The sequence below is a fragment of the Jaculus jaculus genome, chromosome 8 (genome assembly GCF_020740685.1).
Source record: "Jaculus jaculus isolate mJacJac1 chromosome 8, mJacJac1.mat.Y.cur, whole genome shotgun sequence".
Taxonomy (NCBI): domain Eukaryota; kingdom Metazoa; phylum Chordata; class Mammalia; order Rodentia; family Dipodidae; genus Jaculus; species Jaculus jaculus.
In genome coordinates this window covers 48,671,754-48,683,432 of record NC_059109.1, presented here as the reverse complement: position 1 = coordinate 48,683,432, position 11,679 = coordinate 48,671,754, and the positions used below count along the sequence as shown (strand labels likewise).

The 11,679-nt window shown below is 41.9% G+C and overlaps 1 pseudogene; it reads left to right on the top strand.

Annotated features, from left to right (window-relative positions):
* The first annotated feature begins 2,785 nt into the window (after positions 1-2,785).
* LOC101607734 lies at positions 2,786-11,042 on the top strand (annotated as a pseudogene).
* Positions 11,043-11,679: the final 637 nt, after the last annotated feature.

The window sequence follows — 11,679 nt, the reverse complement described above, 5'->3', positions numbered from 1 at the left end:
GAGAGAATGGGCGCACCAGGGCTTCCAGCCTCTGCAAACGAACTCCAGACACATGCGCCCCCTTGTGCATCTGGCTAACGTGGGACCTGGGGAACCGAGCCTCTAACCGGGGTCCTTAGGCTTCACAGGCAAGCGCTTAACCTCTAAACCATCTCTCCAGCCCGAGATTATCAGTTTTAATGAATAAAAATATAAACCACTTATGTAATTGTGTAAGTGAAATAATAGCACAATATTTGTGATTTCATATAGAGTTTCTCCTTAGCAAACAGATTAGCATAATCTTGACAACATTACAGCTGAGGAAAACTGAACCTCAAAGAAGTAAGTGCTTTGATTCAAGCCATCTGAGTTTGGGACTTGAACTCAGGTCTATTAACACCAAACCTGATGGTTAATTTATCATGCCATCTCACTATGTCATATCTCAGATTACTAAATACATTTAAATTTTATTAGGTATTGTATTTTATAAGATGTTAAATTTGTATATCTCTCCAGTATCCATATGTGTTTGATAACTAGGAGTTTTATATGTAGACTGGAACACTAGAATTAGTCTAAGTGCAAAGGAATGTACCTTTTCACATTTAATTGGTAACAGATGCTCTCTCTTTTAGAGGAAGCACTTTTTCTGTCTCCCAGTATAAAGTCTTCCAAACTGCTGAAGTGTGGATTATCATTCAGAAAATAAATTCCAAACCTATTATAAGAAGAAAGCATAAAAGCCACTGGTAAGTTCTCTATTTGCAAACTTCATTAACATTCATAGAGAAAAGAAAAAAATAGGAGGAAAATATTATGCTTAAAAATTTTAAGATTGATCAATAATTTCATAATATAAAGGTTCAAACTTAAAACATTTTTATTTTAATTTTATTCTAAGATAAGCTCATAGCACTGGTAGTCAGAGGCATCCATTGTGCCAGTTGAGGTATGATTGATGTGCCACTGACTCTAATGTTTTCCACACCAGAGGATTCCAGAAGAGCATTCATTATGCCCATTTCTAGATCTCGATCCTATTTTGATCTCAACCAAGTGATCACCACTGAGTTACTAATTATGCCTAGGACTCAGTTTCCTTACCTGGAATTCAGCTCAATAAAGACTTGTTCTTGCCTGGCAGTTGTATGACTAACTTATTACGCTCTTCCCATGGGTCAGTATTCTAAGTGCTTTCTAGCTACAGACACTTTGATTTGAAAAAAAGAAAATACTTGGTATTGACATTTTAGTTCTACGGGGGGGGGGGGGGAGCTGAAACTCAGAATGGTTATCACTAACTCAAGCTCACATACCTAATAGGAAGGCAACTACAAATATGAGCCTAATGTGTTTAGTTCCTCTTTGAATTTAAATCATGCCATTATATGTCAGATCTGGTGGGTATTGCTGCAAAACAGAAAAACTCAAAAGTGTCTTTACAGTAACGGTATTTACTGTCTTGTGTTATATGAGTTGGTGCTTGAAGGGTTAGTTTAATGGCTTCATGATGCCATTGAGGACCAAAGTTATTCCTTCTTTTGTACTTTTGATTTCGTCAACATGTTAGCAATTACAATTTAAGGTTGACTCCATATTGTCATGACACAAGCTACTGGAATTGTAGGCACCATAAATTTTTCTCAGAAGCCCTCAGCAGGCTGGTCACATGTGCATCCTTAAATCAATCATTAACAAAGGGGAATGAGACAAAAATTTTTCTTCAGATCCACCCACACTAGTCCCCCTGGGTCCTGAGGAAGTAGCCATCTTTGCAGAGCACTTTTCCCAGTGAGGATTTTATGAGCTAGGGTTGGCTATTGAGTGCACAAAAGACAGTAATTGTCACAGTGGCTAAAAACAAATTTCTATGTTCATGAGCTTTACAATCCTCCCTCTTGGATTCTCACTTCTTGTCTGCAACTATCACCATGTACTTATGAAAACATCTTGATTTGTGTGTATTTGATAAGTGTTCATTGAAGAAACAATGTGGTAGTTTGAATGGATGATCCCCAATATATTCAGGATTTTACTAGAATTTATAATTTCCATCTGCAGCTAGTGGCTTGAGGAGGTATCACTGGGCCCATCCTAGGTTCCAGCACTAAGGAGTGGAGGTAGCCTTGGAATTACATTCTAAAGATAAGCAAAGTACCTAAGCTTTGCCTGGAATTCCCAAGTGTGCTGTATAGCCTAGCTTTTGGGTTTTGGCTTGTGGCTTCTCTCTCTCTCTCTTTCTTTCTCTCTCTGCTTGGACCTGTGAGAGGAGGCCAGCTTCTTCTGCCATTATGGAACTTCCCCACTATCTTCAATACATCCCTTCCTTTATAACTATTCCTGGTTTAGAAGTTCATCTCAACAACCTAAAGCTGTCTACTATGAACAATTAGGTCTAATTTGCATAAGAAGACAAAGAAGCCACATCTTGCTCAGGTGTACTTTGCTTCCCTTCTGTAGCCCAGGTGTCTTCCCTACCTACATTTGTGTCATGGGTGAGGAGCATTATTTGATGCTCTTAATACACAAAGTGGGAGAGCTGATATTCTGTACAATGTAACGGACAATAGAATCTCTGGGAACAAAAGAATCCATGTGGGAGGCAAGTAAGCTCATAAGACAGAGAGTGGTGGTGGTGGATCCCAGAAGAAGGGACATAGGAAAAATACCTTGCTCAGGAAAATGGACATGCAGAAAGAAAGTGCCAAATTTAAGATCACTGGGGAATTATGAGCCCAAATGACCAAGAGAGGGACCTCTGCACATCTTGAAACTTAAGTGATGGTAATACTGTTAGGAGATGTCCATTGAGAGTTGGATGGGCAAATGTAAGGCTCAGGAGAAAGTGCAACCTGATGACTTAGCAAGGTAAGTGCAGAGTCATTGCTTTTTATTTCCAGTCTCTGACAGTGGATAGCTGGCAAGTGTGTATTTGTGAGTCAATGGAAGAAATAAGAATATCTCTGAGAAAAGGTAATGGAGAATGGGACCATGAAGCAGAATTGATCTTAGATTAAGACAAGATACCAAGTTTGGGCTGGAGAGTCAAGTCCAAAACAGTCTGTGAAAGGCACAAAAGTTCTGACCATAAATACTTAAAGGCAAGGTGTGAAATGAAGTGAAAATTGGAGTGTTACAGTCAGGTTCATATTGCTGGCAGAAATCACACCACCAAGAGAAGCTTTTTGGGGAAAAGAGATTTTTTTTTTTGGCTTATAGACTCTAGAGGAAGCTCCATGATGGCATAGGGAAAATGATAGCATGAAAAGGGTGGACATCACCCCCTGGCCAACCTAAGCTGGACAGCAGGAACATGACAGTGTGCCAAACACTGGCATGGGGAAACTGGCTATAACACCCGTAAGTCTCTGTTAACAATACATCGCCTCCAGGAGGCATTAATTTGGAATTAGTCTCCATCAGCTGGGAGCCTAGCATTCAGAACACCTAAGTTTATGGGTAACACCTAAATCAAACCACTACATTCTGATCCTGGCCCCCATAAACTGTTAACTATACATGATATAAAATGCAATGCATTCATCCAACTTTAAAAATCTCTATAGGTTTTACTAATCTCAATGATGTTCAAACATCCACATAATCCAAGGTCTTTTAACTAAGCCATGATAAAAAAATAAATAAATAAAAAGAACCTTTAAAAACCCATGGTGGCACAGAATAAACATTCACACTGCAAACAATGGCATTGGGCATAGTAATGAAATATTTAACCAATACATAATTTAAACAGGGCAAACCTCAAATTCTGCAGCACCAAGTCTAACAACTCTAGCCAGTGACGAGTCTCAACATCTGACAATTCCAACCAGCAACAAGATTCTGGAGTTCTAATTTTGTCCCTCCAGCTAGGCTACTCACAGTCCTAGAAAGCTTCATCCAGGGCTGGCAGCTTTCCTTAGCAGCCATCGTGGTCCCTGCATCTCCATTGGGTCTCCACTGCAATCCACAGTTTATCCTCATGACCCCATGGGGTCTCCATTCAGGCATCTAGCAAATCTGCTTCACACTGCTCATGGCCAGTTCCAAAACACAAGACCATGTTGCAAATTCAATGACCCTCTCTTTCCTGTATTTCTTATACTCCACAATCCAGGGTTGAATATAGCAGACTTTGAGGAACAGGACACTCCTTGAGTATTTAGGCCCCTTCAAAAGAGTCTACATTCTTCCTGTTGTCCCAGTGCAGGTCAGCTGGCCCAATCTCAAAGGTTGTATTCTCTCAATTGCAGCTGAACAGTCAACAGTTTCAGCCTAAAGATTTCTTTCTGTGCCATATCCCTCTGCTCACAGAAATCCATTTCTATGCAAAGCAATCCTGCACAAATTCTCAGGACACAGGCATAACAGCGAGCCTAAAACAAAAATTGCTTCTAGCCCAGTGCAGGCAAAGATCTTTCTCACTTTCACAAGCCAAATCTCACAGTCCATAGTTCTTACTACATTCAGGTCTTTTAATTCTGACCAGAATAATCCATCGAGCTGTACTTACAGCATTTTAAGGTGTCTCTTAGGCCTAGGTTTCAAATACTTCCACATTCCTCTTGAAAATCAGCTCCAAAAGGCCAAAGCTGCATAGCCATGTGTCTAGTAGTAACCCCGCTCTTGGCACCAACAGTACTGTTGCAATGAGGTTCATACATTTTGCAAAAATCACCTGACCAAGGTAATTTTGGAAAAAAAAGGATTTATTTTGGCTTACAGACATTAGGTGAAGGCTCATGATGGCAGGGGAAACTATAGCATGAAAGGGTGGACATCATCCTCTGGCCAACATAAGGTAGACAGCAGGAACAGAGGAGTGTGCCAAACACTGGCTTAGGGAAACTGGCTATAACACCCATAAGCCTGCCCCCAACAATACACTGCCTCCAGGAGGCATTAATTCCAAAATATCCATCAGCTCTGGTGTTGCTCTGAGATTTTATGATGGTTGAACCTGGAACACATCATTCTCAGTGAACATACCCAATCACAGAAACAAAATCGCCACACAGTTTCACTCATCTACAGCACCTAACCTGAATCTACCCAAGATACCTTACATACCCAGCAAGCATCTTGTGGACTACACACTAGGATGGATGGGGAGGGAGGGGAGGGCATTCAAGGAGTGGGAAACACAAATCTAGACTCAAACGGCAATGGTACCATAAAATTCTACTTCCTAAAAGGCAGGCCAAATGGCTGAACCTTCACCAGGCCCTTACAGGGAACACCTGAACCACAAGACACTGGAGAGGGTAGGATCAAGGCTAACCTTAATCTTCTACATCCTCCCTCCCTCTCTCTCACTCTCTTTCTCTGTTCTCTCTAACTCTTGTATATTAGTTACCTTTTTCCTCCTTTTCTTAGTGGGCACTGACCTGTAACTCACAGTACCAGCATGGGGCTATCATCCACAATGAGCATTCGATCAGAGAGACCTACAAGGTTTCCTAAAAGACAGATTTCTTTCAGAGTACTTGATGACCCACCAAAGGTTAGTGGTAAGACTCTACTGCTGAAGACACCATATGCATTTGACACATAAAATGGAATGGCATGGCTGGAAGTTGTAAGAGAGTCAGTCCCCAGTCAGCACGTCTAGTGCCAGAAGGTGCTACAAGGGCGACTGGGGGAAAATGGCCAATATCTGTCCAAGCAACTCATGGTCTAACCTACTTAGCAGCAAATAACCTGTTGTGATGCCCACACAAGTGCAATAGTGGCACATAGCCATGGTGGGAAACCAACTGCTCTTGATTTGGCTAGCTGATCCCCCCCAGTGGTATGGGACCCATAGCTGGAGCTGGGAAACAAGTCAGAACCACATCCAAACATTATCCCACTCTTCAATCAAGCTATCATCAATCATAGGCTACAAGAGGGCCTATACCTATCAAATGCTCTATAAAAAAAGTAAGGGTTATCTCATTTGTCCTGGTGTTAACTTACTCTCTGTGGGAGAATCTGCTTCTCTTTTTCAGATAGATGTAGATCCTAAGGAGAGAGCCACCCCATCATACCTCAGAAGGGCCCAGGCTGAAAGTAAGAACAATTGGCAAAACAAGCAAGGGTGCTGTTTTCCTGATGAACTGGATACCAGCACAAGGGGGAAGGAGACAACACAGAGAAAAATCAACTCCTACCAAATCAGAGAGCCAGAGCCTCAGAGGCCCCCAACATCTCATCACTGGAGCAGACCAAAAATGAACCCAACATGGCTCAGGGAAATTTTGTGGAAAAGTGGGTGGAAAGAATGTCAGAGCCACATGTTGGGTCATGATATGCAGAGACATTTATCTTACCCATAACTGTGGGCTAACTGCACAATGCAAGACCCATATACTTCAACAAGGAGAGGCCAATGGGGAGGGGGCAGGTCATGGATGAGCCTAATAATGGTACCAATCTGACTGTATTTGCTGAATACAAAACTAATTAATAAAAAAATTTTTTTTAAAGTGTCTTTACAGTAAGGGTATTTACTGTCTTGGTTGAATCAGGAAAAATATCCCAACTCACTGATATATTGATACTGATATTGATAAATGAATTTGGAAATAGCAGGTATGGAGAGTATACAGTTTTCTCAGCACAGGAAAGAAGTACAATGATTATTTTGAGCTTTTATGAAAACAAAATATTTTGGGGTGTGTGTGCATGTCCACGTGTGTGAGTGTAGGTGCAGGTGTGGCACTACAGGCTCAGGTGTGGAGGTCAGAGAACAACTTCCAGGAAATTCTCCTGTTTCTACCTCCTGTCTTGCCTTCTGCACATATTTTAGATGCTTGTCATGATGTTTGGCTTTTTTCTACGGGTTCTGAGGATCTGAACTCAGGTAGTTTTACATATGCTTGACAAGCATAGGCTATCTATCTAGCTGTGAGGAAAAATAAATCAAATCCTCAAATGTAGTTTTTCTTCCCCCCTTCTTCAGTAAGAGGTGGCAGATGTCTCCTTTCCAGTGGTGGTAAGAAATCTTTGAAAGAATTCCAGCAGATTCTGGTTTTTCCATTTGCTTCCTCTGTAGGGAGGGAATTGGTGACATCTACCTCGGTGAGCACGCAGTGATGGCACAAGAACGCATGCGTGTAGTGAAGGACACAGGCTTTGGGTCCCAAGGATTAAGGAATATACCTCTGGAACCCTGACACATCCAGAAGAAGCTTAGAAGGTATTCACCAGGAATAATGGTAGGCAAGTTTGGATGAACTGATAAAATCTTCATGGCTACTGAAACCTTTCTTTAGAATTTGGTTTGTTTCATTACGAAGCATTGCTTTTTGTTTTGATTCAAGTCCTTAACAGAGGAATATAAGGGAGGAAATGACAAAAATTTCAGAGAAAAGCTTGCCTGCTTTCTCTTTGGCAGGGCTGCAATATGGTTTGTATATTCCATGGGATCATCGTCTTCCATGAAAATAGTAAAAATTGTGTTTAGCAATTGTGCTAGTGTGATAGTGTCCTCTAGTCTGGGGAGGATATGATCTACATCCCTCACAAGATCCCTGATGCTACAAGTAGTACTGTGCCTTACATGTATTGTGTTTTTCCCCTCTTTCACCATGCCTATGATGAACTTAAAGCATTTCACTCAGAGGGAGCACTAGATGGCTTCTTTTTGACATGAATGAGTTGCCAGCAAACCCTCATTTGCATGCTAGGGCAATTATTAATTAAAACAGGAGTTTCTTGGCTACAAACATTTCACACTATAATAGTTGATCTGATCACAGGCCTTATGAAGTGAGTAACATGCAAATGGAGAACACAGTATGAATATATTGAAAGAAAGGATGATTTACATCCCAGGTAAGATAGACAAGGACGGCATGAAATTTCATCCTGCTACTCAGAATGGCTCCCAACTTAAAACTTAGAAATCCATGACTTCTAGAAGTTTCTTCTTAATATTATTGGTCATAGTTTATAATGGAAATCATAGAAGGAAAACTGCATAAGAGAGACTAGCATTTAAAACCAAATATAATCCAAGTTGGGTTGACTGTCATATGCTCATCATTATTAGATTAATTGCTCCTTCTGTGAAAGAAGTTAAGATCAATGGCTTTTTTGTGGTTCTCTTCCCCCCAAAGTATTGTACACAGACAGGGCTGTGTTGTAGTCAGCTCTGCTTTACTGGGATGAATATCCAACCAGGCACATGTTGTGGGAGGAAAGGGTTGATTTCAGCTTTTTTTCAGTTGTAGGGGAAGTTTCATCAATGGTACAAAAATCTAGTTCACTTTCATTGATCTAAGCAGAGAGAAACCACCAAATAGCCAGCAAGCACCAAAAGCAGCAAGCATAAACCATCAGAACTCAGACTGCTCTCTCTCCACTTTTGAGCTGGAATTAAGAACCACCCTTCCCCAAACACACCTTACAGCTGGACACCAGGCTCTGCCCCCAGTGACACATTCTCCAGCCAAGTGAGTGGAGACTCAAGTTACAAGCTTAATTTTAATAAAACACCTGGGTCTCTGGGGCTGTACATTTATACCATCACATTCAAACTACTATAGTCTGGCATTCTGTGTTCATAATGGCTACTGGTTGTAGGGAACACCTTCCTACATTTCCTGAAAATGCTCATTGCTAAGCTATGCTTCTTCATGGGTCCTGTTTGACTCATTTTGCCTAGGGAACTACTTCAATAATAATTTTCTGCCAAATCATGTGATTAGCACAGTCCTTATTCTATTATCATTCATCTTTTGTATACAGCCATTTTTCCCAGATAGATTTTAAATTCTTGAGGGCAGAGACCCATCAGAAAGATTCATGTGCTAGGAACTTAATCATTGTTGGGAGATGAGTCTAATAAGAGGTGATCAGGCTATAAATGTTAATGCTGTTGTGGTGGAAATAGGTTAATCATCAGAATGGCAGGAATACTGTAGGAGAATTTTGACCCTCTACTGCTTGTTCTAGCTCTCTCTTTCCCTCTTTTTCTCCCTCTCCTCCTCTCTCCCTTTCATGTTTTCCTTTTCCCTTTCATTCTGTGATGATGACATAACATAGAGGTTCTTGGACTTTCCAAGTACACAGCCATGAGCCAAATAACTCTCTGCCCTTTCTTTGATTTTTTTTCAGCATTTTTTAGTTTATTTGAGAAAGAGAGAGAGTGGGGAGAGAGAGAGAGAGAGAGAGAGAGAGAGGGAGGGAGGGAGGGAGGGAGAGGGAGAGAGAGAAAGAAAATGGGTGACCAGGCCCTTTAGACACTGCAAGCAAACTCCAGAAGTGTGCACCATCTTGAGCATCTGGCTTACATGGGTCCTGGAGAGTTGAACCTGGGTCCTTAGGTTTTGTAGGAAAGCGCCTTAACCACTAAACCATTTCTCCAGCCCAAATTTCTGCTCTTAATAGGCTAATTGGTTTCTGTCATTTTGTTACAGAGACAAAAACTGGACTAAGACACATCATGTCTCTTTCTCTGGCACTGATCATATTCACAGATTGCTGCCTGGCCTGGTTCAGCCATGCACGAAGCATACGTCCTCATTCCCCAGGACAGTAATCTCACAGAAGAGCAGCCACACATGCAAGGCCTCCTACCCACATTCACAATGTGAAAGTTTCTCTGGTTCCAAAAAGAGGCCATTTTCCTACTTGGTATTCTCCATATGTGGGTGATGGTTGTGATGATGATGAATCAGGAAAACAGATAAAAGGGAGAGGAAATTAAATCATAGTAAAGCTCAGCAGGTACTTGAATTTGCATATTGAAGCAAATGCTTGTCATCTTTATCTATTTCATAACTCATTTGAAGTCTTGGGGCTGGAGAGATGGCTCAGTGGCTAAAGGCATTTGCTTGTAAAACCTGTTAGCCTGAGTTTGATTCCCCAGTACCCATATACAGCCATGTGTCTGGAGTTGGTTTAAAGTTGTGGGATGCCCTGATGTGCCTACTCTCTCTGTCTCTCTCTTTTTCTCTCTCTTTCCATGTGTGCCTTTTTCTGTCTCAAATCAATCAACAACAATATATTTAAAAATTATTTTATCATTTATTTTCAAGGAGAGATAGAGAGAACAGAAAGAGACTATGAGAATCCATGCACTAGGCCTCTTGCTCCTGCCAGTGGACTTCAGATCCATGTACTACTATTTGCATCTGGTTTTACATGGGTACTGGGGAACTGGATGCAAGCCATCAGGCTTTCAAGCAAGCACCTTTAACTGCTGGGCCATCTTTCCAATTCAATAAAAATATTTTATAAAAAAGAAATCCTGCTTCTTCCTAGGGAAATCACCAAATAGCGGATGATGCTGGTGCAGCAGGAGGGGGTTTGGGGGGCCCCGGGGCTTCCACGGAGGTGGGCGTGGCTGTGGTTGTGGGGCCCATGGAGGCAAAGTCAAAGACAAGGAATGGTTCCCTGTCCCGAGCTGAGACGCCTGGTCAAGAACATGAAGATCAAGTCCCTGGAGGAGATCTGTCTGTTCTCCCTGCCCATCCAGGAGTCTGAGATTACTGACTTCTTCCTGAGGATGTCCATTGAGGATGCATGTCAGTGCAGAAACAGACTGGCGCTGGCCAGCGGACCAGGTTCAAGGCTTTTGTCACCGTTGGGGACTACAAGGGTCATGTCGGCCTGGGTGTTAAGTGCTCCGAAGAGGTAGCCATTGCCATCTGAGGGGCCATCATCTCGGCCAAGCTCTCCATTGTGCTACTGGGGAAACAAGATCGGCAAGCTCCACACAGACCCTTGTAAGGTGACAGGCCGTTGTGGCTCTATGCTGGTGGGCCTTATTCCTGCCCCCAGGGGCACTGACATTGTGTCTGCCCCCGTGGCCCAGAAGCTGCTGCTGCTGGCTGGTATTGATGACTGCGACCCTTCAGCCAGGGGCTGCACTGCCACCCTGGGCAACTTTGCTAAGGCCACTTGACGTCATCTCTTAAGGCCTATAGCTATCTGACCCCGACCTCTGGAAAGAGAATGTATTCACCAAGTCTCCCTTCCAGGAACTCACTGATCATCTTGTGAAAACCCACACCAGAGTCTCAGTCTACCACATAGGGATTTTATACGGAAAAATAAAAGTGGATTAAGCCTGTTATATACATAAAAAACTTAATGCTAAGCACTTTATAATAAAAGGTATTTATTTACAATAGTTACAATAGGGTGGGCCTGTTCCAGAAAGGGTTCCCTCAGTGAAGAATTCAGGGTCTTCTCTTCTTCCCTCCTTTTTTTTTCATCCTCCTTTTCTTTCTTCTTCTTTGTCATCTTTAGCTTCACAGAAATAGACAACAAATGTAGTATCTTCTCAAGCACAATATGTTCAGGTGCTAATTCTTTCTTTAGGACATCATAATTATATCCAATATTTCAACCGTCTCTGGGCAATCTCAGAGTTAGACCCATTAATGTGTATTTGGTTGATTTCAAATGGTGTGGTACTAGTTTCTACAGTTTCAATATAAGCATGTTAATATGTGCTATGCTTTTTAATATTGCTCATAATACTTTATTCATTTATTTGAGGGGGGGGAGAGAGGAAGAGGCAGATGGAGAGAAAGAATGGGCACACTAGGTCCTCCAGCCACTTCAAATGAAGTCTAGACACATGCACCACCTTGTGCCTCTGGCTTACGTGGGTCTTGGGGAGTTGAACCAGGGTCATTAGGCTTCCTTAGTAAGCACCTTAACACTAAGCAATTTCTCCATCCCTGTGCTATGTTTTTA